The sequence below is a fragment of the Prionailurus bengalensis genome, chromosome C1 (genome assembly GCF_016509475.1).
Source record: "Prionailurus bengalensis isolate Pbe53 chromosome C1, Fcat_Pben_1.1_paternal_pri, whole genome shotgun sequence".
NCBI lineage: Eukaryota > Metazoa > Chordata > Mammalia > Carnivora > Felidae > Prionailurus > Prionailurus bengalensis.
Genome location: NC_057345.1, coordinates 76,141,039 through 76,167,845, shown reverse-complemented (window position 1 = coordinate 76,167,845; position 26,807 = coordinate 76,141,039). Strand labels below are relative to the sequence as shown.

General features: G+C 40.3%; 1 protein-coding gene across 1 annotated transcript in view; it reads right to left on the bottom strand.

Annotated features, from left to right (window-relative positions):
• The window catches only part of LRRC8C (leucine rich repeat containing 8 VRAC subunit C), an 82,331-nt gene that overhangs the window by 36,691 nt on the left and 18,833 nt on the right, over positions 1 to 26,807 (bottom strand). The gene's annotated exons all lie outside the window — the stretch shown is intronic.

Here is a 26,807-nt window from a genome sequence, read left to right as displayed (position 1 = left end):
CTTTTTTCTTTTCTTTTTTCTTTTCTTTTTTCTTTCCTTTCCTTTCCTTTCCTTTCCTTTCCTTTCCTTTCCTTTCCTTTCCTTTCCTTTCCTTTCCTTTCCTTTTCTTTTCCTGTTTATTTCTGAGAGAGAGAAAGCACAAGTGGGGAGGTACAGAGAGAGGGAGAGAGAGAATCCCAAGCAGGCTCTGCGATGTTAGCACAGAGCCCCATGTGGGGCTTGATCTCATGAACCCACAAGATCATGACCTGAGCCGAAATCAAGAGTCAGATGTTCAACCAACTGAGCCACTCAGGCATCCTGTGCCTGTGCTTTTGACTTGATTTATTTTTCTCTATTTTCTGTATTCTGCATATTTCACCGTGAACCTCACATTTATCCTGATTTTCTGCTCTGAGAAATGAGTTGTCCTTGGAAACGCCTATCTCTATCTCAACGACAGAAGATAAATGAGTAGGATGCAACTGAGGCTCCAGGAAAAAGGAGAAAGAGACACATCCTTCTTAGACTGTGTTGTCCTTTCTCATGGCTCAGTCCCACTGCCTTTCCTATGGTCCGGGACTTGAAGTTCATCACCCTGCTACGTGAGAAGAAATGTTCTGTTCTTATGACAATAAGGGTAGCCAGTGTGGGACAAAAAGAAAATTTCTCTCCCTTTTGCCACCTTTGGATCCAAGAATCTAGCTCTCTGCACCTGTCCTTATTACTCAGTCCTAATTACAGAGCAAGAGCAAGGCTGTGTTTTGCTGCTTCTTCTCCCAAGCCTTGTTTATTTTGTGGATCTTCCCTTCCCTCATACTGAATTGAGGGCTGTACAATAAACAGCCCACAGCCAAGCCAAGCCTCCTCTTTGAGTTCACAGGTGGTTATCTTTGGAAACGATTTTAATTATCCATTCTGTCTTGTTGCTTTAGCTGACTTCCTAAAGCGGCAATCTGTCTTCCTTCTAGGCTTATTCCTTAACACAGTGTTGAAAATTTCAACTGCCTGCTGCCGCTCTCATCTGTGACCTGCCTACTTGACATCCATGCAGCATTTGATACAATTTTCTCATTTTATCAAAACACGACTTCCCTAACTTCATTCTGTTACTACCACTAGGCTGCAAGCTTCTTGAAGGAAGAACCTATATGCTATGCATGTGCGTTCTCAAAACATATGTTGCAGGTAAGCCATACAAGCTAAATTAAGAACTTTGCAGATTCCTAGTGTCCTTGACATTTCAGACTAGTTCATATTTCCTAACACTTCATGACTGCTTTGCTTCCCAGTGAGTCATTACAACCTCACTGCCCCAAGTGTTTCCTACTCACGGTTGGGCCAGTGACAGTCACAGAGGCTCTAACTCATCTTAACTTCCGAGTTCTGCTTCTAAAGCAGGCTCTGCGATGTCAGCACAGAGCCCCATGTGGGGCTTGATCTCACAAACACACAAGATCATGACCTGAGCCAAAATCAAGAGTCAGACGCTCAACCGACTGAGCCACATTGTCTCATTCCATTTTGCATTCCCATCACTGACCACAGCACCTGGCAAACAGGAGCAGGGCCTGAACAACTGCTGTTGAGTAAGTGAATGACTGAATTCAGATGCTTGTTCATGGAGCTCTGCTCACCCAAATGAGATTGGAGGTGACCCCAGCCAGCTGCAGTGACAGTGCTAACGAGGGCAGTATACCTGTGTGCTAGTCCACATTCTTTGACAGATTTGGTGGTTGTTTCCTTCATGGTGAGTTCCTGTACACCTTTGGAGGAACTGGGCTTGTTCTTTGAAGTAAGGACCAATCTCAGGAATAAAATGCACCAATGTAAAGCAGTGGCTTTCAAATGTTTTGATCTCAGGTCACTTTCACCCTCTGAAATGTAGAAGGACCCCAAGGAGCATTTTTTTAAATTTTATTTTTTATTTTTTATTTTTTTAATGTTAATTTATTTTTGAGACAGAGGGAGACAGAACATGAGTTGGGGAGGGGCATAGAGAGAGGGAGACACAGAATCTGAAACAGGCTCCGGGCTCTGAGCTGTCAGCACAGAGCCCGACGCAAGGCTCGAACCCACGAACCGTGCGATCATGACCTGAGCCGAAGTCGGACGCTCAACCGACTGAGCCACCCAGGCGCCCCAGGGAGCATTTTTTTATGTGGATCACACCACTTAATATTTACTGTATTAGAAATTTAAACCAAGAAAGTTTAAATATATACACTAAGTTAAAAATAAACCCATTACATGTTGATTATAACTAGTCTCCAAAACAGTAACAAAAAAAAAAAAAAAAAAAAGAGAGAGAGAGAGAGAGAAGCATGGCTTTCCACTTTTGCAAATCTCTTTAACATTTGGCTTAATGGAAGATAGCTAGATTATCGTATCTGCTTCTGCATTCTGTCTGTTGCAATGTTATTTTGATCGAAATTTATGAATCCAATAGATAGGCAGTTGGAAAATAGAGTATCTTAACAGCCTTTTCATATAATTGTGGATATTAACTTTTGATATCAAACTGACCTAGTTAGTTGCAATATGGAATCTGAAAACTATATCAACAAACTTTTCAAACTTCATGATATGTTGGTATTTGGTCATCTGGAAAATATTGGATTGCTGAGTTATGCAGATCTTCCAAATGTTGAAAATTATGTAAAAAAAACCATCACATTCATTAATATCATTACTGCTTTCACAAGAAAAGTTTTAAGGAATGGGAATTTTTCCAAAATTCTAATCACCACCTGAAAGTTTGAAGTTTGTGGTAGCAAATGGTATCAGATGTTTTCCTTAAAGCATTACGCTCACTTCATTCAATTCGAGAAAATATCTTCCACAGGCTAAAGTCTGAGTAATCAGTTGTTTTATTCAAGTAAAAGTGACATAATACGATAAAGGAGCTAACTCAACTTTCAACTCAAATGAGGACTTTTCCTTGAGACAACCGCTGTACTGTGGAATGTACCAGAAATGCTTTATGTATTCTTCTCCTTCATCGTACAGCACATTAATACAGTGTGTAGCCAAGGCTTATGAGTTATTTAAATAATTTTAATGCATCAATGAGGAGACTAAATAAAACTGGCATTTAAGTTGTAAGTGTATGCTAATGAAGAATGTAATCACCACAGCACAGTCTGATACCTCTATCTTGGTTCGTGCTGAGGTGCTTTACCCACCACTGCTTTGGCACCATAAGCGAAAAAGGCAAAAATAAAAAATAAAAAAATAAAAATAAATCTGAGCATGACAAAATAGTTTTGACCTTGTGGACTCCCGGTTTAGGCCACCAGGGTTCCATCAACCACACTTTGAGAAGCACTGAGGTAGAGGCTCACTGTTCTTTCATCGACAGCTCTTGTTGAGAAAGCAAAGCATAGGCACTCAGCAAAGGCCATGTTCTCTGAGTCCTTGGCTACATTGCCTTCACAGGCATTAGTCTTTTTAATGTGGAAAATAAAGACAAACTAAGGAATCTAAGAAACTTAAATAGTATGTACTGCCTCCCCATACTGGCACAACCTAACTAAGATGGGTTTTTAGAGAAGCTGCCGGCCAAGATGACACAGCCTTTTTGTTAGAGCTCTTAACACACTTCACCGCTTTTGGGTAAGTGTATGTATGTGTCCATGTTTATGGCCATGCCATATATGCGTGTACACACATACTCCACGTGAATGTACATACACAGATCTACCCTACACACACAGAGACTTTATTATTTTTACATATCACAGGGCTCATCCTTGTAATTATTTTTGACGCAACAAAAGGGTGGGGATAAAGAAGTTGATTAAAAAACTCCAAAAACTAAGGAGAGAGCAGATGGACCTTGTGCTTGCTGATTGAAAACAAAAATTTATTTTGTATTCTTCTTTCAAAAATTTCAGCAGCTCTGAAGACCTGCATTATCAGTGGCTACCCTGGACTTCTCTTTCATTACTATTGTGGCTTCCAATGGATTTGTTACCATTTCAAGAGTTACTGTTTCAAGCTCAGGGAGTCACCACTGAATCAACTGCTTGGGTTTAAATATAGTCTTTTCCCCTAGAGATCAATCAGCATAATTTTATTTCTATTTAACTTTTTTCTATTTTGGAATTTTGTCCAACTTTGATTTCCAACTTATTATGTAAGAGCTTAGTTTACCTAATTAAAAAATGCCTTTGGAAATATGGCATTGCATTTCAATCATGAGATTCTGGAGTCCTAATTAAAATTATATAAATTTTACATTATGTTATAGAGCTGCTTCTGTGTCCTTTTGCAGAAATCCACGTGCATTTCCTTTACTAGAAATATTTATTTCCGAAAGCCATTTTAATGGCTTTATAAAATTTACTTCTCAGAAGATCATATGATATAATCCTCTGGTAAAGAATATTGGTAAAGTTAGTTGCAAACCCAGAGTTTCTTTCTTTCATTTATTTGGCTCTTCCTGAACAATCTGTCCTCCTCCCTCTCAGGAGAGTTTTATTATTTTCTCCAGAATTAATTACACAGAACAAATTCTGCTCTATTAACCCTTGGCTCTAAGAATATGAAACCTACTCTATTTGATTCAAACCTGATTGCTAACACTGCTCTCCAATGCCTATCAGTTGGATACAGCCAACATTTGCTTTGTTCCACAGTTTTTTGGCAGTTGGAAAATGGCATTACCTTTAGACAGACATCGTTCAAGGGAACAAGAGCCAATTCCAAATTACAGTAATGTGGTGAGTGAACCATTACAAAAATGAATTTAAAAGTTCAATAATTCCTGGGGCGCCTGGGTGGCTCAGTCGGTTGAGTGTCTGACTTCACCTCAGGTCATGATCTCATAGTTCATGAGTTCAAGCCCTGCATCAGGCTCTGTACTGACAGCTTAGAGCCTGGAGCCTGCTTCAGATTCTGTGTTTTCTCTCTCTTTCCCTTCCCCACTCATGCTCTGTCTCTGTCTCTCAAAAATGAATAAATGTTAGGGGCGCCTGGGTGGCGCAGTCGGTTAAGCGTCCGACTTCAGCCAGGTCACGATCTCGCGGTCCGTGAGTTCGAGCCCCGCGTCAGGCTCTGGGCTGATGGCTCGGAGCCTGGAGCCTGTTTCCAATTCTGTGTCTCCCTCTCTCTCTGCCCTTCCCCCATTCATGCTCTGTCTCTCTCTGTCCCCAAAATAAATAAACGTTGAAAAAAAAAATTAAAAAAAAAATGAATAAATGTTAAAAAAAAAGTTAAAAAAAAATAAAAGTTCAATAATTCCTGAGCACATGCAATATGGATTCTACAGAGAAGAAATCCACATATATGCTTCATCTATGTTGCTAAACCTATCTAATGGCCAATGCTCAGGCCTCACCTATTTGCTCTACGAACATATAAGCAGCATGGGCAGAATCTGACCATCCTTTACTTGACTTTCAAGACGCCATAGCTGTTAGGTTTTCCTCCTCCTTCCCTGGCTGTTCCTTCTTTAACCCTTTTGCTGTTTCTTCCTCTTCTCCTTCACCTCTGACTTTGGAGTGCTCAGGGCTTAGTCTTTGGACCTCTTCTCTTCCCAAAGTCATTCATCCTCTGGCGATCACATCTAGTCACAGTGCTTTAGTTTTTTTCAATTTTTTAAATGTTTATTTTTGAGAGAGAGAGACAGAGCATGAGTGGGGAAGGGGCAGAGAGAGAGCAGGAGACACAGAATCTGAAGCAGGCTCCAGGCTCTGAGCTGTCAGCACAGAGCCCAATGTGGGGATCGAACCCACGAACTGTGAGATCATGACCTGAGCCAAAGTTGGACACTTAACTGATGGAGCCACACAAGGTGCCCCTAGTCACACTGCTTTAAATAGCATCCAAACTAAACACAAATTCAAACCTGAATCCAGACTCATGGACCCAACTGTCTACTTGACATCTCCATCTGGATATTCACCAGACACATTAAATGTGGTATGTCCCAAACCAACTCCAGGTCCCTTCCCTTATTCCTATTTCCCCCAACCCCACACAGCCCTATTTTTCTTGTAACTTTCCTATCTCTAGGAAATATGGCAACTCCATCTTTCCAGTTGATTAGGCCAAAAACCTTGGAGTCATCCTTGATTCTTCTTTGTCTCTTATATCCTACATCCAATCTACCAAAACATATTGTGCTCCTTCATGGTCTGTCTCCTACCAGAATATAAGTTTCATGAGGGCAGGTACTTTCTTTTCAGTTCTACTCTATACATTGACGTATCTCAACTATTTAGAAAATAATGCTTGACATATAGTAGGCACTCAGTATTTGCTGAGTAAATAGTGGATACATGGTAATTTTAATGAGGAAAGGGAAGTACAATTGCCTTTAGCTTTAGAAATAATCACTGTAAAGGCAAAGGGTGTCTCTGGATAATGTTATGGGAGGAAGATCCCATGGTGCAAGGCCAGGACATCAGCTGGTGTCCTGAGGCTACTGTGGAACAGGAGTGCAAGTGAGGAAGAGCACAGAAATACTTTGATTTATTTAGGGATTCTTCTCAGCTGTACCCAAAGGTTCCATAAATCAAAATAAAGTCCTCAAGATATGCTCAAAACATCAATCATAAAAATAAAGCAAACTGCTTTTCTTCTAGCAGTGCAAAGATGGAAATAAAAAACGAGAAAATGCCAAATTTTCCAATTCCTAAAAATGATACCCTTCTCTCTTGGGAGAACGTGACTCTAGATTGTATTTTATTCTGTAGTTGTGGCACACATGACAAAATATCTCTAGAAAAGTCCACCAAACAAGATCATAATTACATGGTTCTATAGAAATATATCTAATTAAAAGGAAGTAAGAAATGAGTTATAAAATTTTAGAACCTGAATGGCACTTCAGAGGTCATCTCGTCCATAACTCTCATTTTAAGAGTGAAAAACCTGAGTTGACAGATTAGGTGACTCATGCCCAAGGAACACGGCCAAGGGTGAGCCATGATTTCTAACCAAACCTTACCCCATACAGCTCCTAGTTAAAACTACATCATGATGACTCAAATGCAAAACAATTAAAATATACTAGGAAACAAACAGTTTAAGTAGAAGTTCTCCTGTATTCAACTTCTCTTTTCATATCCCTATTTGATAGCAGGAAATTTCTAAAAAACCTATTATTAATACATTTAAGTGATTCTTGAACTCTACTGCCCTTACAGCCCCATAAAGCAAGAACTTTGCAGTCAGAAGGAATCGAAAGAGGCAAGTGAAACTTGGAACCCAGTGGATACTTCTGTATTATTAACTCCTTGCATATTTCCACAATGTCATACATTAAATTAATGGCCCAATCACATTATTTCAAAAATATTCAAATTGAGCTTGCCCTTTTGTCTAAGGGTGGTGGTGGTGGTGGGAAGCAAAAATTACTCCTACCTAGCAATTCTCATTCTTAAAGAGAGATATCATATCTTCTCTTCCTCATTATACCTTTCACATATTAAAGAAAAATCCCTTTAATCATTGTACTTCAGGCCATACATCTCAAGGACTTTGCTTCACATGATAGTTTCCACAGTTACCTATACTGTAGCCAGAAGCTTCTGAATCCACTAAAAATTTAGTATATATGATGATCAACAGCGGATTTTTTTTCTCTCACAAGCACAGATTACCTTCATTTACTTATGCACTTGCTGTAGAATAATGAAACCGTAAAATATGTCAGGTCCTGTGCTAGGGGAATGCAAGTGAACAAAACAGAGGACAAGGTACCTGCCTTCACCCACATGGACTCTCATGGGAGAATGTGTATTAAAGAAATTCCTATAAAAGCATGAATTGTAAGTGATCTGCTTTGTAAATGTGACTGATTAGTGTTCCCTGTGCCAGTGGTGCATTTAAAGAGGTTATTTCTATTTCACTGAAGCTGGAGTGTATATCTTGTTTATATCTGTGTCTTCTAGAAAACAACACAATGCCTTAGAGTGGACCCTCCATTCCTATTTGGTAAATCAAACCAGGCCCCCATATACAAGCATACACAAAGATACACACACCCATTCAAGCATTTTGTAGTAAAGACCAAATTCTTTCTTCTATTATTATCCTGTTATAAAGTTTGACACTGCAATAAATGACTATTACCATTAACTATTCACATTATAAATAGTGATTATTCAAAGAACATGCACTATGAAGAGAGTGAGAAGAAGAAAAGAGTCAGGAATAATTTATAATTTCAAAGTTAAGGATCATTGCAATTTTAATGCACAATGTTCTGTCACTGGTGCTAAAGAGGATGTGTCGATCGATAATGATTTCTTAGGTTTAGCTTGTATCCAATGGCCAACTTTTGTGACTCCCTTATCAGAACATTGCTCTATTAAGAAACAAGAGACAGAAAACAGATCCAAACATAATAGTCTTGTTTATGATATAATGGTTTGGAATAGTGCCCTTCTAAATCTTAGTGAGATCTCAAAAGAAGGCTTTGCTTTCTTTGGGAATTTCTGTCCAAGAGCTTCAGCTTCATCTATATGACAGTAATAATAATTTAAGGTTTATTCTGTGCATTTCAAGTAAATTTGGATTCAGAAACATTTTCTAAAATGAGACTAACTTGTGATCTAACAGTCTCAAAAAGCGATCATAAAGGATATCAAGGCCTTCCTCATCTCTGTCATTCAGAATTTACTAAAAGTCTCTCCGAGAAACATGGCTCCAGCTCCCTGCATCCCACTGGCATTCTTGGTCACTTCTGTTTCATGTCGTTTCTCTTTCCCTTAAACCAGAAACATGTCTTGCAGGAGGCACACTGTACATGTCAGCCTCCACTCCTTCCCTGACAAGATTCTAAACCCTTGAGAAGATTGTGTGTTTCCCCTCCAACTCTTGATATCATTTATATGTGATTGAGAAAAGATTTCAGCTCATCTTATCAGTCCTGACATCCAAAAACTAAGTCTAGGATTCAACTGAGCAAATCCATAATGACTGTTTTGAAGACTATCTTCTTCCTTCAATGGACAAAAAGAAATTTATCTCCAGTCCAGTTTTACCCCCTGAGCCAAGAAAGCGCAATAGTTCTAAGCAGCAGAAGCACCATGAACATATGGTGCAGGTCAGAGAGTCCAGACAAAATTCATGTAGGATCAGTGGTAGGTCTACCTGGAAGGCAACTTTCTTTCTAACAAAAAGAAATTTATCTCCAGTCCAGTTTTACCCCCTGAGCCAAGAAAGAGCAATAGTTCTAAGCAGCAGAAGCACCATGAACATATGGTGCAGGTCAGAGAGTCCAGACAAAATGCATGTAGGATCAGTGGTAGGTCTACCTGGAAGGCAACTTTCTTTCTAACAAAAGGAAAGCAAGGAGAGGATGGTGGAGAAGACAGGATGGCTCCTGCCCTTCAGAACATTAAAACTGAAGGTTCCTACTTAGTTTTCACTTTTTGGAGTTTAAAGTAGTCTGAAAAGGCAGAGGCCATCTTCCATTTCGTATTGTTAGCTCCAGGACCCAAAATGCTCCATAGTTTTGAGTTAAATTCTTAGCGATCCTATGGGGGAAAGTTGCCTTGTCTATTCCAATAGGCAGTTTGGCTGTTTTACAAATACTTTTCATAAACATAGATTGATACTTTTATTTTTTTTTTATTTTATTTTTTCAATATATGAAATTTATTGTCAAATTGGTTTCCATACAACACCCAGTGCTCATCCCAAAAGGTGCCCTCCTCAATACCCATCACCCACCCTCCCCTCCCTCCCACCTCCCCATCAACCCTCCGTTTGTTCTCAGTTTTTAAGAGTCTCTTATGCTTTGGCTCTCTCCCACTCTAACCTCTTTTTTTTTTTCTCCTTCCCCTCCCCCATGGGTTTCTGTTAAGTTTCTCAGGATCCACATAAGAGTGAAAACATATGGTATCTGTCTTTCTCTGTATGGCTTATTTCACTTAGCATAACACTCCAGTTCTGTCCATGTTGCTACAAAGGGCCATATTTCATTCTTTCTCATTGCCTCGTAGTATTCCATTGTGTATATAAACCACAATTTCTTTATCCATTCATCAGTTGATGGACATTTAGGCTCTTTCCATAATTTGGCTATTGATGAAAGTGCTGCTATAAACATTGGGGTACAAGTGCCCCTATGCATCAGTACTCCTGTATCCCTTGGGTAAATTCCTAGCAGTGCTATTGCTGGGTCATAGGGTAGGTCTATTTTTAATTTTTTGAGGAACCTCCACACTGGTTTGCAGAGTGGCTGCACCAGTTTGCATTCCCACCAACAGTGCAAGAGGGTTCCCGTTTCTCCACATCCTCTCCAGCATCTATAGTCTCCTGATTTGTTCATATTGGCCACTCTGACTGGTGTGAGGTGATATCTGAGTGTGGTTTTGATTTGTATTTCCCTGATGAGGAGTGACATTGAGCATCTTTTCACATGCCTGTTGGCCATCCGGATGTCTTCTTTAGAGGGATTGATACTTTTAAAAACAGTCAGCAAAAGTGCAACAGGCAGCTGAAAAACTTATTATGAAAACTTTCCCACTAAGCTTGCTTGCTTTTTCTTTTCTTTTCTTTCGTTTTCTTTTCTTCCTTCCTCCTTTCCTTCCTTCCTTCCTTCCTCTCTTTCTTTTCTTTTCTCTTTTCTTTCTTTCTTTCTTTCTCTTTCTTCTTTCCTCCCTCCCTCCTTTCTTTCTTCCTTCCTTTCTTTCTTTTTCTTTTCCTTCCTCCCCTCCTTCCTCCCTCCCTCCCTCTCCCCTTCCTCTTTCTCTTTCTCTTTCTTTCTCTCTCTCTCTCTCTCTCTCTCTCTCTCTCTCTCTTTCTTGGTAAGATTTAAAAGTTCCAGCTATGTTAAATCTAACAACTAGGAAACAAAGTAACACTGCTCAGGAAACAAAAGATTGGGACTTAAAGTGAGAGACTGAAAGACTAATAGATTTGTAGTATGAATATTTTTATGGCCTTTTTTATTAAGCTCATGTTTGCAAGAATCTACCATTTAAAATCTCTCTTTTTAAAAAATGTTTATTTATTTAGAAAGACAGCATAAGGGAGCAGCAGAAAGGGAGGGAGGGAAAGAGAGAGAATCCCAAGCAGACTCCATGCTGATGTGGGGCTCAAACTCATGAACCATGAGATCATGACCTGAGCTGAAATCAAGAGTTGGACACTTAACTGAATGAGCCACCAATGCACCCCTAAAATTTCTCTTTTAAGAGAAGATTTTACAACAGTAAAAAAAACATTAACTGTTAATCCTCTTAGGGGCTTTTCAAAAAGGTTGTTTTGAAAAAGTTAGCTCTTGGTTTGTCTTTCCTGTTGGATGTGCTCAGTAAAATCCACGATGGAATGAAATCCAGGCCCTCCAGCCCCCAGGAAGAAACAATTCTACATAAAGAAATTAACAACCACCATACTTTTGTCAGAATATTAAAATGGATGTGAATACACCTAAAATTTGAATATTAGGTTTTTGTTCATCCGACCAATAAATATTTAATGCAAGGCTTTTTGCCTATAGGAAAAATATTTGTTGGGTTTGGCTCTAAATTTAACATATTGATTTAATGGCCTATCTTTTCCAAGTTAGACATTACAGGACTTCCCTCTTTCAACTCTTATTTTCTCATAGCAAAGCTAAATAAAATCTAACACGATGATATTCAATACTAGAGGCTCACATTTTAGAAACTGAAGGAGGGAATAAAAGTTTTTTTATATGAAGGCTCTAGGAGAACATGGTCAAAGGCTACTTGCCTCTCGGACCTAGAATGTGCCAAAAATTTAAATGAAAGAAATGCTTGGAAAATATGAATCAACTTGTTAAAGTACATCTGTTTCTGAAGATTAAATAGAGTCTTTAGTTAAAAAATGAAAACAAAAAACTCCCCCCCCCCCACCAGAAAGAAATAGTGAAATAAGGTGGTATACATTGCATGATTGCAAAAGTCAAGTGATCTGTGTGGCTCTCGAAACGTCACTATGAAGGAGATTCAAGCAATGGCAGGGCCTTGTGGTATTAGTCCTAAAGCTGGAATGTTCTTCCAACCCCCCTTGCTTTGCAGATTCCTATGCATCCTGCAGACCTCAGCTCTAGCACCACGACCCAACCCTGATCTCCCTGACTGGGTCAAATCCAGCCCACAGGCTCTTGGAGCACCCTGGACTCCTGTCATAGACTCCATTTTCCACTCATTTGCATGGTTCTTGGATTAATGTTGGTCTCTATTGTTTTCCCATCACCTAACAGTCTTCGGCATGTCATAGGTGCTCAGTATAGAGTCATCAAATAAATAATTAAAAAGAAAGTTATAATACCAGTCTAAGTGTGAGACCTAGACTTACTCATTTGAATACTTTGTCGGCAAAAAGAAAATGGTGGTGTGGGGGCAGGGGGTGGGAGGAATAGAACCCATTAGCCAACTTGGAATAAGACCCAAAGCAGTGCCCTCTTTGTAGACAAACTATAGTATTTTGAAAATCGTTTGCTTGCAGTTGCTAATTTTAGAAAGAAAGATGGCTTGGGGCCAAGGAAGTCTTCCTGAGAAAACTATCTCAAAGACATTGAGAGCCCTGCCAAATGCGTTTTCAAAAATGGCAGAAAGACCTAGAAAACAAGACCCTGAAGCCCCACAATCTGTCAACTTGCAGGGTGCCATTTAGTTACCTAAAGTTGCTTGGCAGTTTCATCAGCAGGATGAAAAGGTGGACTAGGGGTGCTTGGAAGGAATAAAACTAGTTCAGTGGTTGTTGAATTGGGAGGTTTTATGTAGTGATCACCAACATTAAAAAAATGAGAAGCTGTGTAGAAAGGTCACAGAAATTTACCTAAAACCTTAGATTTAGTTGGAAAGAGCAAGGAAGAAACAAGAAAAAACTTACATTTAAAAGTCAAACATTTCAAAGCTGACAGACCGTCAGAAGTTCTGAAGTAGGGGTGCCCGGGTGGGTCAGTTGGTTGAGTGTCCAACTTTGGCTCAGGTTGTGGTCTCACAGTCCATGAGTTTGAGCCCTGCGTTGGGCTGTGTGCTGACAGCTCAGAGCCTGGAGCCTGCTTCAGATTCTGTGTTTCCCTCTCTCTCTCTGCCCCTACCCTGCTTGCTTGCTGTCTCTCTCTAAAAAAAAAAAAAGTTCTGAAGTAAAGTGGGACTTAGAAATGGGTGGATGGTCTTTTAGGTGGCTCAGGTCCAGGGGAAAATCAAGGTTTATGGAACAACAACTGTGGGGATTTGTTTGTTTTTGTTCCTTCTGTAATGTTTGATCCTATTTTCAGATGACCCCTGTTAAAAACTTAACAGACTAATGTTTTAGGAACCTAATAAATGGCTACATAGACATAAATTTAAATTGTTTGGGTAAAAACAAAATAAATATCCATTTCAACAAAGAAACAGAAATTGGTGGAAAGATAGGTTGGTTCATTTCTATGCCAGTCCTTAGATACAAACAAAGTCTGTGTTGGGATACTTGTGGTCAAAGAGGTAGAATTTGGGGAAGTGAGGTGGAAAAAGCCATACCATTGTGATTCGCCCTTGGTCTTTCCCCTCTAGAAACTGAGAGAGGGATAAATTATCATTGGAGATACCTACTTCAGAAGCACAGTTTCTCAAGGCTGGATGTAGTGTCTTTGAAAGCTTTAAATCCCTAGCACCTATCACAGTGCCTGGCAGCTTTATTCATTCTTTCTGCAAGTCCTAGAGTAGTTTTAAACTGCGAAGTACTGGGATGCCTGGGTGGCTCAGTCAGTTAAGCATCCAACTTCGGCTCGGGTCATGATCTCATGGCTTGAGCCTCACGTCGGGCTCTGTGCTGACAGCTCACAGGCTACAGTCTGCTTTGGATTCTGTGTTTCCTTCTCTCTGCTTCTCCCCCAGCTCATGCTCTCTCTCTCCCTCTCAAAAATAAGTAAACTGCAAGGTATTGAGCTCACTGATGTGGACATACCAGTGAGTAAGCCAGATATAACCCCTGTCCTTATGAATCTTACATTATAGTGGAGAGACAGACAGAAGTAATGACATACAACCACTTCATCGCAGTTGTGATAGTCTGATGAAGTGGACGTTTAGGACACTGATATTTACTGAGGTACCTGAGCCACTGGGGGCTTGGGAAGTGGTGCCTGCACAGAAAGATGAAGTATAGGTAGGGACAGTCATCTAGGTAAAGTTGGAGGCCAGGGCCAGAACATTTCAGGCACAACGTAAGGTCTATAATATGACGGCTCTTTGTTCCCACTTTAAGGTGTATCATTTTGGCTTCCATCACTCACCAGAAATGATTTGTTTCTGTTTATTTTGAATCAGGTTAGAGCTGATATTTTCCGTGTCTGAAGACACAGGGTAAGGGTAGCCTGAGCTGGTCCAGATTCTGAGACCAAGTGGGCAACTGAAATGCCAAAAGGCACCAAGACTCACCAAGTCTTTCTAAAGTGTACATAAAAATTCACCCAAAGCAACCTTTTTGTAGAGGAAGGTAGACCTTCTCAGCTTCACCTTGTACCTTGCTGCTGAACTGCCTTCTAAACACATGAACCAACCCACCACTGGATCTCTTGAATCATCCCCCACACAATGCCTTCACTCTCTTGTTAACTGTCTAACGATGCCCCAAAGTTCTGGCTGGGTAGGCTATGTTCAGTATTGAATTCACCAAATTCTCACCACAAATAGCAAACATTCTTCTAGAATCTCAGTAGGCCAGTCATGACCAGTGAGGGGGCTGCTGAGTAACTTCCTGGAACTGAGCACAGGTGGCAAGCATGAAAGCCTAGGGCTGCTCTTGTCTCCTGCACCTGTCCAAACACGTGCCAGCCTGCAGTGTAGTCACCTCACTCAAAATCCATCTAAGCTAAGCGCGCACTCTACCACTGAGCTACACCCCCTCCCTTCAAAATCCATCTAGAATTCCCCCTCAGGAGCCGACTTCCAAGTTACACACAAGAAATTCAGTCTTTGGTCAGAGGATAGTCTCCTATGGTCTACTTATTTCCTCCTTGTCTTCTTTCCCTCGAATATATCCTCCTCCTTTCCTTTTCTTTCTTCCCCCTCCCCTTGATCTCTCTTCCTTCCCTCCCTCTTTCAACATTTGCTATCCAACTATTATGTGTCAAGAACTAGGGATAAAAGACAAAAAGAAGCTATAGTCAAATGTGTGGGCAACAGATCTGTTAAACAAGGAGATTCAAAATCTGGTATCTTTCCTCTTTGCTCCTCAGCTTTTTGTATGATTTCAAACCCAAAGGGCTTGTAAGCCAGACCAGCACTGGGAATGATGCATGCCAACTAGCCATTTAACTCGGGCGTGTACTTTGCCAAGAGGTTTTCCAGATGACAGATATAAAACCAAACAGGAGACTGCCCTGGGATGAGGTAAAAATGAAAACAGAAATAAACAGGTGCCTTAACTTTCACAATCTGAAGTTAGAATAGATTGGGACAGATTTTTTTTTTGATGAATCCCTTGCTATACCAACTCTTACAACTTGCTACTCAAAACCTAAGACCCAAATAAATTTGGATAAGAGATACTATTTGTTCAATATTTTCATCCACCATGTCTTTTTAAAATTGAGATATAATTGACATATAACATTGTATTAGCTTTAGGTGTATAACATGATTTGATATATGTGTCTATATTGTGAAATGATTGTCCAAGTAAGTTTAGTTAATATCCACTAACCACATGGAGTTACACTTTTTTTCTTGTGGTGAGGACTTTTAAGATCTATTCTTTTAGCAAGTTTAAAATATACAATACAGTATTGTTAACTATAGTTGCCATGCTGTACATTACATCCCCAGGACTTAATTATTTTATAACTGGAAGTTTGACTCCCTTCACACATTTTGCCCACCCCTGCCTCTGTTAACCACCCATCTCTTCTCTGTATCTACAAGTTTTGTTTTGTTTTAGATTCCACATGTAAGTGAGATCACACAGTATTTGTGTTGCTCTGTCTCACTTAGTTCACTAGCATAATGCCCCAAGGTCCATGCACGTTGTTGCAAATAGCAGGATTTCCTTCTTTTTATGGCAAAATAATATTCCATTGTATGCATATATGCACCACATTTGCTTTATCCACTGATCCAGCCACAGACATTTAGGTTGTTTCAATGTTTTGGCTATTGTAACAATGCTGCAATGTACGTGGGGGTGTAGGTATCTTTTCGAGTTAGTATTTTTGTTTCCTTCAGATAAATACCCAGAAGTGGAATTGCTGGATCATATGATAGTTCTGTTTTTAATTTTTTCACGAACCTCACAGTTTTCCACAGTGCCTATATCAATTTACATTCCTACCAATAGTGCACAAAGGTTCCCCTTTCTCTATATTCTCTCCACCACTTGTTATTTCTTGTTTTAATAATAACTGTTATAACAAGTGTTTTGATAATAATTATTATAACAAGTGATGGATAACAAGAGGTGATATCTCATTGTGGTTTTGGTTTGCATTTCTCTGATGATTAGTGATGCTGAGCATCTTTTCATGTACTTGTTGGCCATTTGTACCTTTTCTTTGGAAAAAAGAACTATTCAGACCATCTGCCCATTTTTAATAGAACTGCTTCATTTTCCTATTGAATTATATGAGTTCTTTACATATTTTGGATATTAACCCCTTATCAGATATATGATTTACAAATATTTTCTTCTATTCCATAGGTTGTCTTTTAATTTTGTTGATGGTTTCCTTTCTTATATAGAAGTTTTTAGTATGAGGTAGTCTCCACTTGTTTATGCTTTTGGTGTCAAATTCAAAAAACCCTTGCCAAGACTGATGTCAAGGAGCTTATCTCCCTTCTTCTAGGAGTGTATGGTTTCAGGTCTTACATTCAAGCCTTTAACTCATTGTGAGTTTATTTTTGTGTGTGGTATAAGACGGTGGTCCAGTTTCATTCTTTTGTATGTCACTGTCCAGTTTTCCCAACACTATTTATTGAAGAAACTGTCTTTTCCCATTGTACATTCATCCATTATTGCTTAAACTGGCTTTCCCCCCCCCCCCCCTCTGGTGAGAAGGTCCATAGCTCCTTTCTAATCCTCAGTGGGATTTGTAATTCCCCCAAATACTTAACTACTATACCAACAGGACCTCATCTATCATGGCTACAAAAAAGCAGAAAACATCTGTGTAAAGAAAGTAGCTGCGGGAATTAAACTAGAAAAAAAGTAAGAACATGAATGAGTCAGCATGAGGGTATAACAGCTTTAAAGGCATCAACTTCAAAGAGAAAATGAAATTATTTGGGTTGCCCTAGTAACACCAAGATAAAACGTGGAAGTGAAAATGCAAGATTTAACATTAAGAAAACCTCCTTCAGCACTGAGGTCTCTCACTCATGGAATGAGCTTTACCATGGCAACAGGCAAAAAAACATGTAAACAGATTAAAGAAAGAGAATATCCAAGGGAGTAGAACCATAGTAATCAGGACTAAGCTAATCTAATAAACATTCTGTACCTTTCTTTTCTTTACCTCCCAGAATTAACTCTCAAAGGGTCTACAGGGATCAAATGAGACTTTCTTCAGTGACATGTGATCTTAAATGACTTTAGAAGTTCAGCTATATGTATGATCTCCCACCCACTTACTTTTCTGCAAACGACATGGAACTTCCACACATTCTGGAGCTCTGGTTTTATTATAGGAAAAGACAAACATAAAATAGGTTACATTCTGCATGCCCAACCTCTACTTTTTTGGAGGTGATCCGTCCCTGGTGATTAAGGCAAGAACAGATAGTCGTATTAATGTAGTACTAGAGTTTTAAAGTATTCCTTTAGAATTACAGTGATTAGGAGCACAGCACTCAAGTCCAAGTGCCTGAGTGTGAATCTTGGTTCTGCCACTTGGGATCAGGATAACAACAGTCAGGGTGCTTAATCTTTGTTTTTTCTTTAAAAAAAAAAATTTTTTTTTTTAACCTTTATTCATTTTTGAGAGACAGAGTGTGAGTGAGGGAGGGGGCAGAGAGCGGGAGACACAGAATCCAAAGCAGGCTCCAGGCTCCGAGCTGTCAGCACAGAGCCTGATGCGGGGCTTGAACTCACGGATCAAGAGATCCTGACCTGAGCTGAAGTTGAACGCTTAACTGACTGAGCCACCCACGTGCCCCTTTCTTCTTTAAAATAGAGAATAGGATAGTATCTTCCTTCATAGGATGGCGGGGAGGAGTATGGAAGAGGTAATTGTAGCTGCAGTAACTACAGTAACTACTTGTAGATACAGAGTAACTGCAGAGCTATAGCACTGCTACTAATTCAAGCAATAAAGCGAACAACCAAATTGGTAAGTGCGATCGGGAGTTTTACTAGTCAAAATAAGAACTCCTTGGTGTTTGGCGCCTTGGTTCTAACTCGAGGTATCACACTAAAAAATAATCCTTTATAAAAACAGAAGAAACAGAACTTTGAATCATTTTTAATGGGAAAGTAAAAGTACAATAACATTGAACACTTAATATTATTGTGTCTATTAACCACCAGGCATTAAATGTGCTATCTGTGGACCTTCCACATTATACCCATGAGGTAGTATTATCTTTGCCCTACAGATGAGGAAGTGTGCAAAGAGAGATCAAACAATTTCTCAAAAGTTACACAGGCTGTGAATGGCAGAGCAAAACTTCCCATTCCGTCAAATTCCAGTGCCCAAGCTCATTCCACTTTATGAGAGAAATTATTTCAGTCTCTAACAACTTCCTTTATGGGAAATTCGTCTTGTCATCCACTGGCAACAACACCTATTTGAGGCATTAGGTGTCTGAGGACTGAATTCAGGACAATCATATTTGTGATGTGCACACTCTGGCCTAAAATCTGGCACTGAGAGAGAAATCCACTCTGAAGTCAGATCTCCTTAGACGTTAGAAAGGACTCAGCTTCTCTCCAAAAAGGTGTAACTGGTAAGAGACTTACCCGTCTATCATAAACAGCTAGGAAAGACATAGTTTTACCAGAGCCACAGAAAGCTTTTAATGTTCTACTTTGGGTTATACCTACTTTTCATTTGACACTAACCCCTTGGTTTGAAAATGCAGTCCTCAACTTTATACTGTTCCAAACTCTTTCAGGAGGAATCTCCATGTTATTTCCAGGAACTCAGAGCAGCAAAATAGCAAGAACCTTCTGTACTGAAAACTTGAATACTGGGAAATGTATACCAAATGAAAATAGAAGGACAGCGACTACTTACTTCCTTTTCATTGTTCTTTTTCAAATTAATTTGGTCAACACACTTAACTACTCTTAGATATTAACCACCACTTGCCCCTATAAAATTATCAGGATTTCCCTTCCCTGATGTTCCAGCAAAGTGTATTTGCTCTACTGCAGTAAGCCCACAAAGAGAATTGGCTTTTCTTTTTTCTTTTCAAAAAATTTTGTTAACGTTTAGTCATTTTTGAGAGACAGAGAGAGACAGAGCATGAGTGGGGGAGGGGCAGAGAGACAGACACACAGGATCTGAAGCAGATTCCAGGCTCTGGGCTGTCAGCTCAGAGCCCGACACAGGGCTCAAATCCACAAACTACGAGATCAACTACGAGCTGAAGTCAGATGCTTAACCGACTGAGCCACTCAGGTGCCCCTCTTTTTTTGTTTTTTAATTTTTTTAAGTTTATTTATTTATTTTGAGAGACAGAGGCACTGAGAGAGAGGGAGGGAGAGAGAGAATCCCAAGCAGGCCCTGCACTGTCAGCATGCAGCCTGATGCAGAGCGGGAACTCATGAACTGAGAGATCATGACCTGAGCCAAAAATCGCGAGTCAGATGCTTAACGGACTAACTCACCCAGGTGCCCTGAGAATTGGTTTTTCTAAAACAAAATGGTTCAAATATTCAGTCTTTTAAAAATTATGACTCTGGATTTCTGGCTTCCCCATTCAGGTCCACAAAGTTTCCAGAGGCAGGGGACAGAAACTACCTCAGGTGAACTTTACGTGAACATTGTCGTGGGTACCTAAAGTCCAGCTAATGTTCGATGTTGAGACACATGCATACATAGTGGACCACTCTGAAGTTCCAGCTCTCCTAGGGTCTCATCTGGCTTACGATGCGCTTTCATATCAACCTGCCTTCCAGGGCTCACATTCCCTTAGCTTCAATTTTCTCCATAGCACCAAATACTGTCCTGCGGATACTTCTATTACTGCTCTGCTTTCTACTTTACCCCAATTCCTTTGTCCCAACTTTCCAAGTCTCCTCGTTTTCTAGTTTTCTCCAGTATGAGTAATCCTGATCATCTGATTGGTCGGATATGGGGTTTCAGTGAGAGGGAGAGGACACCAAGGTTTTTGACTTGAGAAAGAATGGAACTGCCATTTGCTAGGGGAGAGGGAAGCCACAGCAAGAGCGGGTCTGGGGAGGGGGCGATGAGCTTGGTTAGAGATGTGTTAAATCTGAGCCCACTATCAGACATCCAATGGGGCTCCATTAACAGCTGGATACATGAGGCTCAAGTTAGGAAGATCTGGGCTGGTGATACAAATGTGGTAGTTATCACATGACAGGAAGTGGGTAAAGCCACAGGGCAGGATGCAGTCACTTAGGAAGTGCATGGAGAGAAGAAAACTACCTAAGGACTTCCGGTAGCAAGGAGCGTTTTCCCACCAGATGTGGGACTGAGTCACTCACTTCCTTAGGCTTCTGTGCAAATGTCCTATTATCAGATGCCTTCTCTGGTCACCCTATTTAAAATACTAATCCTAACTGGCTACTGCCAGTAGCACAGCAGCCCAGCACTCCCTTTTTCATTCTAAGTTACTTTTCTCAACAGCATTATCTTTGTCAGATGCACTACACCGTATTCACTTGTTTCCTTGTGTTATTGTCTGTCTCCCCATTTATAAGCCCAGTTCCATAATAAACAGGAGCTTTGTCTTGTTCATTCCTGTCTCCCAGTGTGCAAAACAGTGCCTGGAACATAAAAAGTACTCAATAAATAAAGACGAGTGTATGCTTATTCTGAAATTCTTCCAGTTGTTAAAAATGGGTAACAGAAATAGTTCCGTGAATACCAGAATTTAGAGTTAAGAGCACTTCGTTTTGGGGAAGAGAACCACCAGATTTCTTTTGCGGCACTCTGCATTTTCTCATGCTATCTGCTCTCTGCTTAGGGGCACAGGGGAAGCATAGAAGGCATCAAAGGCCCACTGAGAGATTGATTAGTAGGCTAAAGAGCCACAGTCTGTGAGTTTGAGCCCCACATCGGGCTTTGTGCTGACAGCTTGGAGCCTGGAGCCTGCTTCAGATTCTGTGTCTCCCTCTGTCTCTGCCCCTCCCCTGCTCATGCTCTCTCTCTGTCTCAAAAATAAATAAAAACATTTTAAAAAATTAAAAAAAATAAAAATATTAGTATTGTGTTCTTTCCTCTACTCCTATTGCCTGCCTAAGCTACCTTCCAGGGACTCAGGTAAAGGCCACAAAGAAGGGAAGAAAAGCACCAGCTGTACAATAGTGATCATTGATAATTTGGGTCAAAATACTCAGTGGCAAATGACAGCAATGCACAAGCACAGGAAAATGTGGGAAGTTATGGTAGATCAGAAGTAGAAAAAATCAGCAATGCTGGTGTCCTTTAAAAAACCAACAGGATACTGAATTTGGTGTGTTCAGGAGCCAGAAAGTTAAACTTTTTAAATATTATAAAAAAATTGTTTTTAACGCCTATTCATTTTTGAGAGACAGAGAGAACAGAACATGAGCAGGGGAGGGGCAGAGAGAGAGGGAGACAGAATTCAAAGCAGGCCCGAGGCTCTGCACTGTCAGTACAGAGCTCAACGCAGGGCTCAAACTCGCTGACTGTGACTGTCAGACACTCAACCAACTGAGCCACCCAGGTGCCCTGAAAGTTAAACTTTAAAAACAAAAAAAAATTATTATTTATTTTTATTTTTGTTTTTTAAACTTTTTTAGAGAAAGAGAGAGCATGCTCATCCACAAGTGAGGGAGGGGCAGAGGGAGCAAGAGAATCTTAAGCAGACTCCATGCTCAGCACAGAGTCGATGTGGGATCATGACCTGAGCCAAAATCAAGAGTCGGACCCTCAACCGAAAGAACCACCCGGACACCCCTAAACTTTTCTGTAACTAGAATTACTCGGGTCTCTTCCTGGGGTTTAAGACTCTCTTAAGGGGAATGTGGAAAAACATTAGACACTTATTTGAGAGCCACAAATTCTACCTTCAAAAGTACATCCAGATTCAACTGTTTCTGACTCAACTCTACTGCCATTATCCTGGTCCGCGCCATCATTATCTCTCAACTAGATTATCCCAACAGTCTCATAACTGGTCTCCCTGCTTCTACCACTGAGCCATACAGATTAGTCTCAATGGAGCAGCCAGATGATCCTATTAGAATGTCGGGTTTCTCCTCTGCTTAAAACCTTCTAAGAATTCCATTTCGCTGAGAGAAAAAAGAAGTCAATATCTTTACCAAAAGCCTGTAAGGTCCCCTGCCATCTGCACCCCTCCCACTTCCAATACCAGTATCAGAGCCCTCTTTCCTTGACTCTCACTTTGCTCCAGCAGCACTGGTCCTTCCTGCAGCTTCTTGAACATCCCAGGTTAACTCCTGCCTCAGGGACTTTGCATTTGTAGTACTCTCTACCTGGAATTCTCCTCTTGGTGATGTCTGCCTGGCTCAGTCCCTGGCCTTCTTTAGGCCCTGCTGAAACTTACCCAGATTCCAACCAGTTTTCATCATCTCTGTCACTACTACTCTGGTCCAAGCCTTCACCAGCTCTTGCTTGGATAACACAGCAAAGCCAATTTAGTATCACAACCCAGGCCCAACCCCAGCACTCCGTGCCTCCTGTCCTGCCTTATTTTTCTTTATAGCATTTAACCCCTCTGAACATACTACATATTTTTGTTAATTATGTGTTTCTCTTCTGTTTCCCCCCACTTGAACATAAGTCCCACGAGGGCAGGAATTTTTGCCTGATTTGGACACTATTTTGTCTGTAACGTCTAGGAGAGTGTCTGGCCCATATTTGTCACTCATGAGATATTTGCTGAATGAAAAAGTAGAGGAAACAGAACCTATACAGAAATATTACATGAACAGAGATAAACAAAGGAATTAATGAGTCTAACAGATGAGTCAAGAACCTGGAAGCATATGGACAGACTGAGGTACCAAATACAACGATGCTTCACCTCTGTGTATAAACACAGACTTCACACTGCTTACATGAGACGTTTAGGGCAGACCAGAAGAACCTGTTATTAAATGATTGAACAGAGGCTCTAGAACAAAACCTGTCAGTTGGTCATGCCATGGAGATGTGAAAATAGGCAAGACTCTCTGGAAGCAGAATGCTAGTGGAGAAAGCCCTCTGTTGCTCCACTTAGATAGAGCCTAAGGTCTGAGCCAATGTCACTGAAACAGCAGAAAACGGTATGTGTTTCCAAAAGGAAAACACATGGACTGATATGAAATTGGAAACTGCCAATAGGAAAATCTGTTCACAGAATCCGGGCTGAGCCAGTCTTGTGAAACTTATTATATTAGAACATCTTGAGGAAAACAAAACCCTGGGTAGGTAGAGTAGTGGCTCTCAATGTTGGCTGCACATTGGAATCAGCTAGAAAGCATTAAAAATACTAACACTTGGGTCCAAGTAAGTCAGTATATCTGGAGTGAGATCCAGGCATGAAGTTTCTCAGGTGATTCTAATAGCTGAGTAGCTGAGGCTGAGACCTATCTCTCTAGAAACATCTTTTTTTTAATTTAATTTTTTAAATGTTTATTTAGTTTTGAGAGAGAGAGAGCGAGCGAGTGAGGAGGGGAGGGACAGAGAGAGAGGAAGACACAGACTCCAGGCTCTGAGCTGTCAGCCCAGAGCCTGATGTGGGGTTCGAACTCATGAACCCATGAGATCATGACGTGAACTGAAGTCAAACACTTAACTGACTGAGCCACCAGGTGCCCCTAGAAAACATCTTGATTCCTCTTCTTGGGATAAAACGTAAACCCAAGCATCAGATGAAATCTTAAAGAAAAATCAGAACTTTCTCTGGGCCTATCAAGGCAGAATTCACTTAACTTAAAATGACTTCAGTACTCTATGAATTTATATTTTATAGCTGTAAGGAATAAGTTAATCACGTATTTAGTTACTACATACCTCAGACCCTCTCTCTCCCCGGATCACCACATCAAGACAGACAGGCTTTCCCTGCAGCCCCCTTCCCATGAGAAATACATGCGACTGGATTTGCAAGGGTCTTAGACCATAAGGGCAGTGTCCTATTTTGGAAGCCTGTGGCTGAGTATTTTCATATGCAGTCCAAGATCAACACCTTCCCTACCTGCTCTGCTCACTCCTTCACTCCCCTTCCTGGGTTATTTATACACCCATCTATCTCCCCTCCCAACTATAAATCCTGCGTGGGCGGAGTGTAGCTCATCTTGGCACGCCTCGCCTCTGACCTGGTTGTCTGAGCAGTAATGGTTTTACATGACAAGAAGGCGATGATTTGCCTCTCTAGAACATTCTCTGAATGTAGACGATGCTTTAAACTGTAAATAGAACTGCAATCTATTTTTATTTTATAGGTGTTTTACTTTAGAATAACGGTGAGTACCGATCTTACCTGGCAAGGATCTCTGTATGTATAAAGGAAAACTCCACTTCCAACATAACAGGAGCTAAGGTTTACTGTGCACCTAGACAGTGCCTGGCACTTCACATGTGACATATTATTTAATCCCCAAACATTCCGAGGCTCTAGGTACCATTAGCTTGCTCTTACAGATGAAACTGAGTCTTTGGAAGGTTAAATATCCTGCCTGGCGTCACACAGTGGTAAGCAGAGAAGCCTCAATACAACCCAGGGAATCTGTTTTTAGAGCCAGTTTTTCAAAGTCACTAAACCTAACATTCCATGGACAACAGAAACAATAGAATTGAAAGTTGAATTCCTTCTAGATTTAATTTTGGAAATGGTTAGCAAGAAAGGGTGTTTTCCTCTATAGAAAGATTTCTTTAAAAATGGTAGTGATATCACTTAAAATTTCCTATTAACTTACATTATAATGTCAGAGATTTTTTTAAATTTATAATATACTTAAGGTGTAATATATCCTCTGTGTATTATATTAGTGTGTGTTTTCTTTTAATTTCTCTTTGCTTTTCCATTGGCAGTGGCTCCTAACTCCCTGCCTTTAAAACTCTTAGCTCTTCTGTCTCTTGGTCAAACACTTAACTTTAAAGAATTTAAAGGGTAAAATCTACTTCATCCAACAGCTAAGTCAGAGTATGGATAGTCCATTTTCCTGTTAGAAAAGTGCCTATTTTCAGCATACTGTATATCTTTATTTTTAATAAACATCGTTCATCTTGATAATGAATAATATACAGGTTTAATTTTTATATCCACAGCTTGGTTTTAGAAAGACAATGAGGATTTCTTTAATCCTGTTCATAGGTGACTCTAATATAAAAACAGTGATGGTGCTTAGGTATAATCTTTCTTTCTTTTTTTTTTTTTTAAGAGAGAGAGAGATCAGAGGAGGGACGGGGGTGGGGGAGAGAATCTTAAGCAGGCTTCATGCCCAGTGCAAAGCTCAATCCAGGGCTCAACCTCACGGCCCTGAGATCATGACCTGAGCCGAAATCAAGAGTCCGACACTTAACTGACTGAGACACCCAGGAACCCCTAGGTAGAATCTTTTTAAAGGTGAGGACATAGCTGTCTATTTTTAAAACACTGTGTTCCTCCACCTTCCTCACTTCCACTAAATAAATTCTTGCTGTGAGATGGTGGATGGCTGTTTTAATACATCATGGAGGTTACAAATTTTCTAACTTTTTAGATTATATTCTAAAAACAAATATATTTTACAATAGGCTTCATTCCAGGTTTCCAAGCAAACACACCCAAATAGATTAATATATCAGACCCTTAGACTGTTTTCCAATGCTATACACTGCTTATGATGTCACACAAATAATTTTGATTCAGTTTGAATATGTCAACAGGAAGAGGTCTGGCAGAAACATAAAAATTCTAAGCAAACTAATTCGGAGACTTGGGCAATTCCATTACCAGAAATGTTAGTTAAACCAAACAGTAGTGTGGCCAAAGAACATCAAGGAACACCACTGTTCTCAAGATTTGTGGTTCCCTCATATAAGGGATCTATTCTGCTTGTATTTGGATGTGGCACAAGGGGGCTTTCGGAAAAGCATAGCATATTTTGATTAAAAAAAAAACCTCTCAACGCAGCTGGGTAAACGTAAACATGCTCTCAGGCATATGCTTACATTCCTGAGATTCACCATAAATATGTTTGACCTTCACACTGATAACACGCCTTACTGTCTCACCTACATTTCTGGTTTTGCGTATAAAATATTCTAGGGGTGCCTGGATGGCTCAGTTGTTTGAGTGTCCGACTCTTGATTTCGACTCAGGTCAGGATCCCAGGGTAGTGAGATCAAGCCTTGAGTCAGGCTCCCTGCGGAACATGGAGCCTGCTTGAGATTCTCTCTTTCCCTTTGCCCACACCTCCTGCTTGTGCGCATGCAAGCACTCTCTCTCTAATTAAAAAATAAAAATTAAAAAAATTCTAATGTGATATGGTCCTTTGCGCATGGCTCCAGTTTGGGTGTCAAATTTTCTTCTCTTCTATAGCAAACTAGACCCCCTAAAATTCTCTGCAGAGGCATGCGGTCATATTTATTTATTTAAAAAAAAATTTTTTTTCAACGTTTATTTATTTTTGGGACAGAGAAAGACAGAGCATGAATGGGGGAGGGGCAGAGAGAGAGGGAGACACAGAATCGGAAACAGGCTCCAGGTTCTGAGCCATCAGCACAGAGCCTGACGTGGGGCTCGAACTCACGGACCGCGAGATCGTGACCT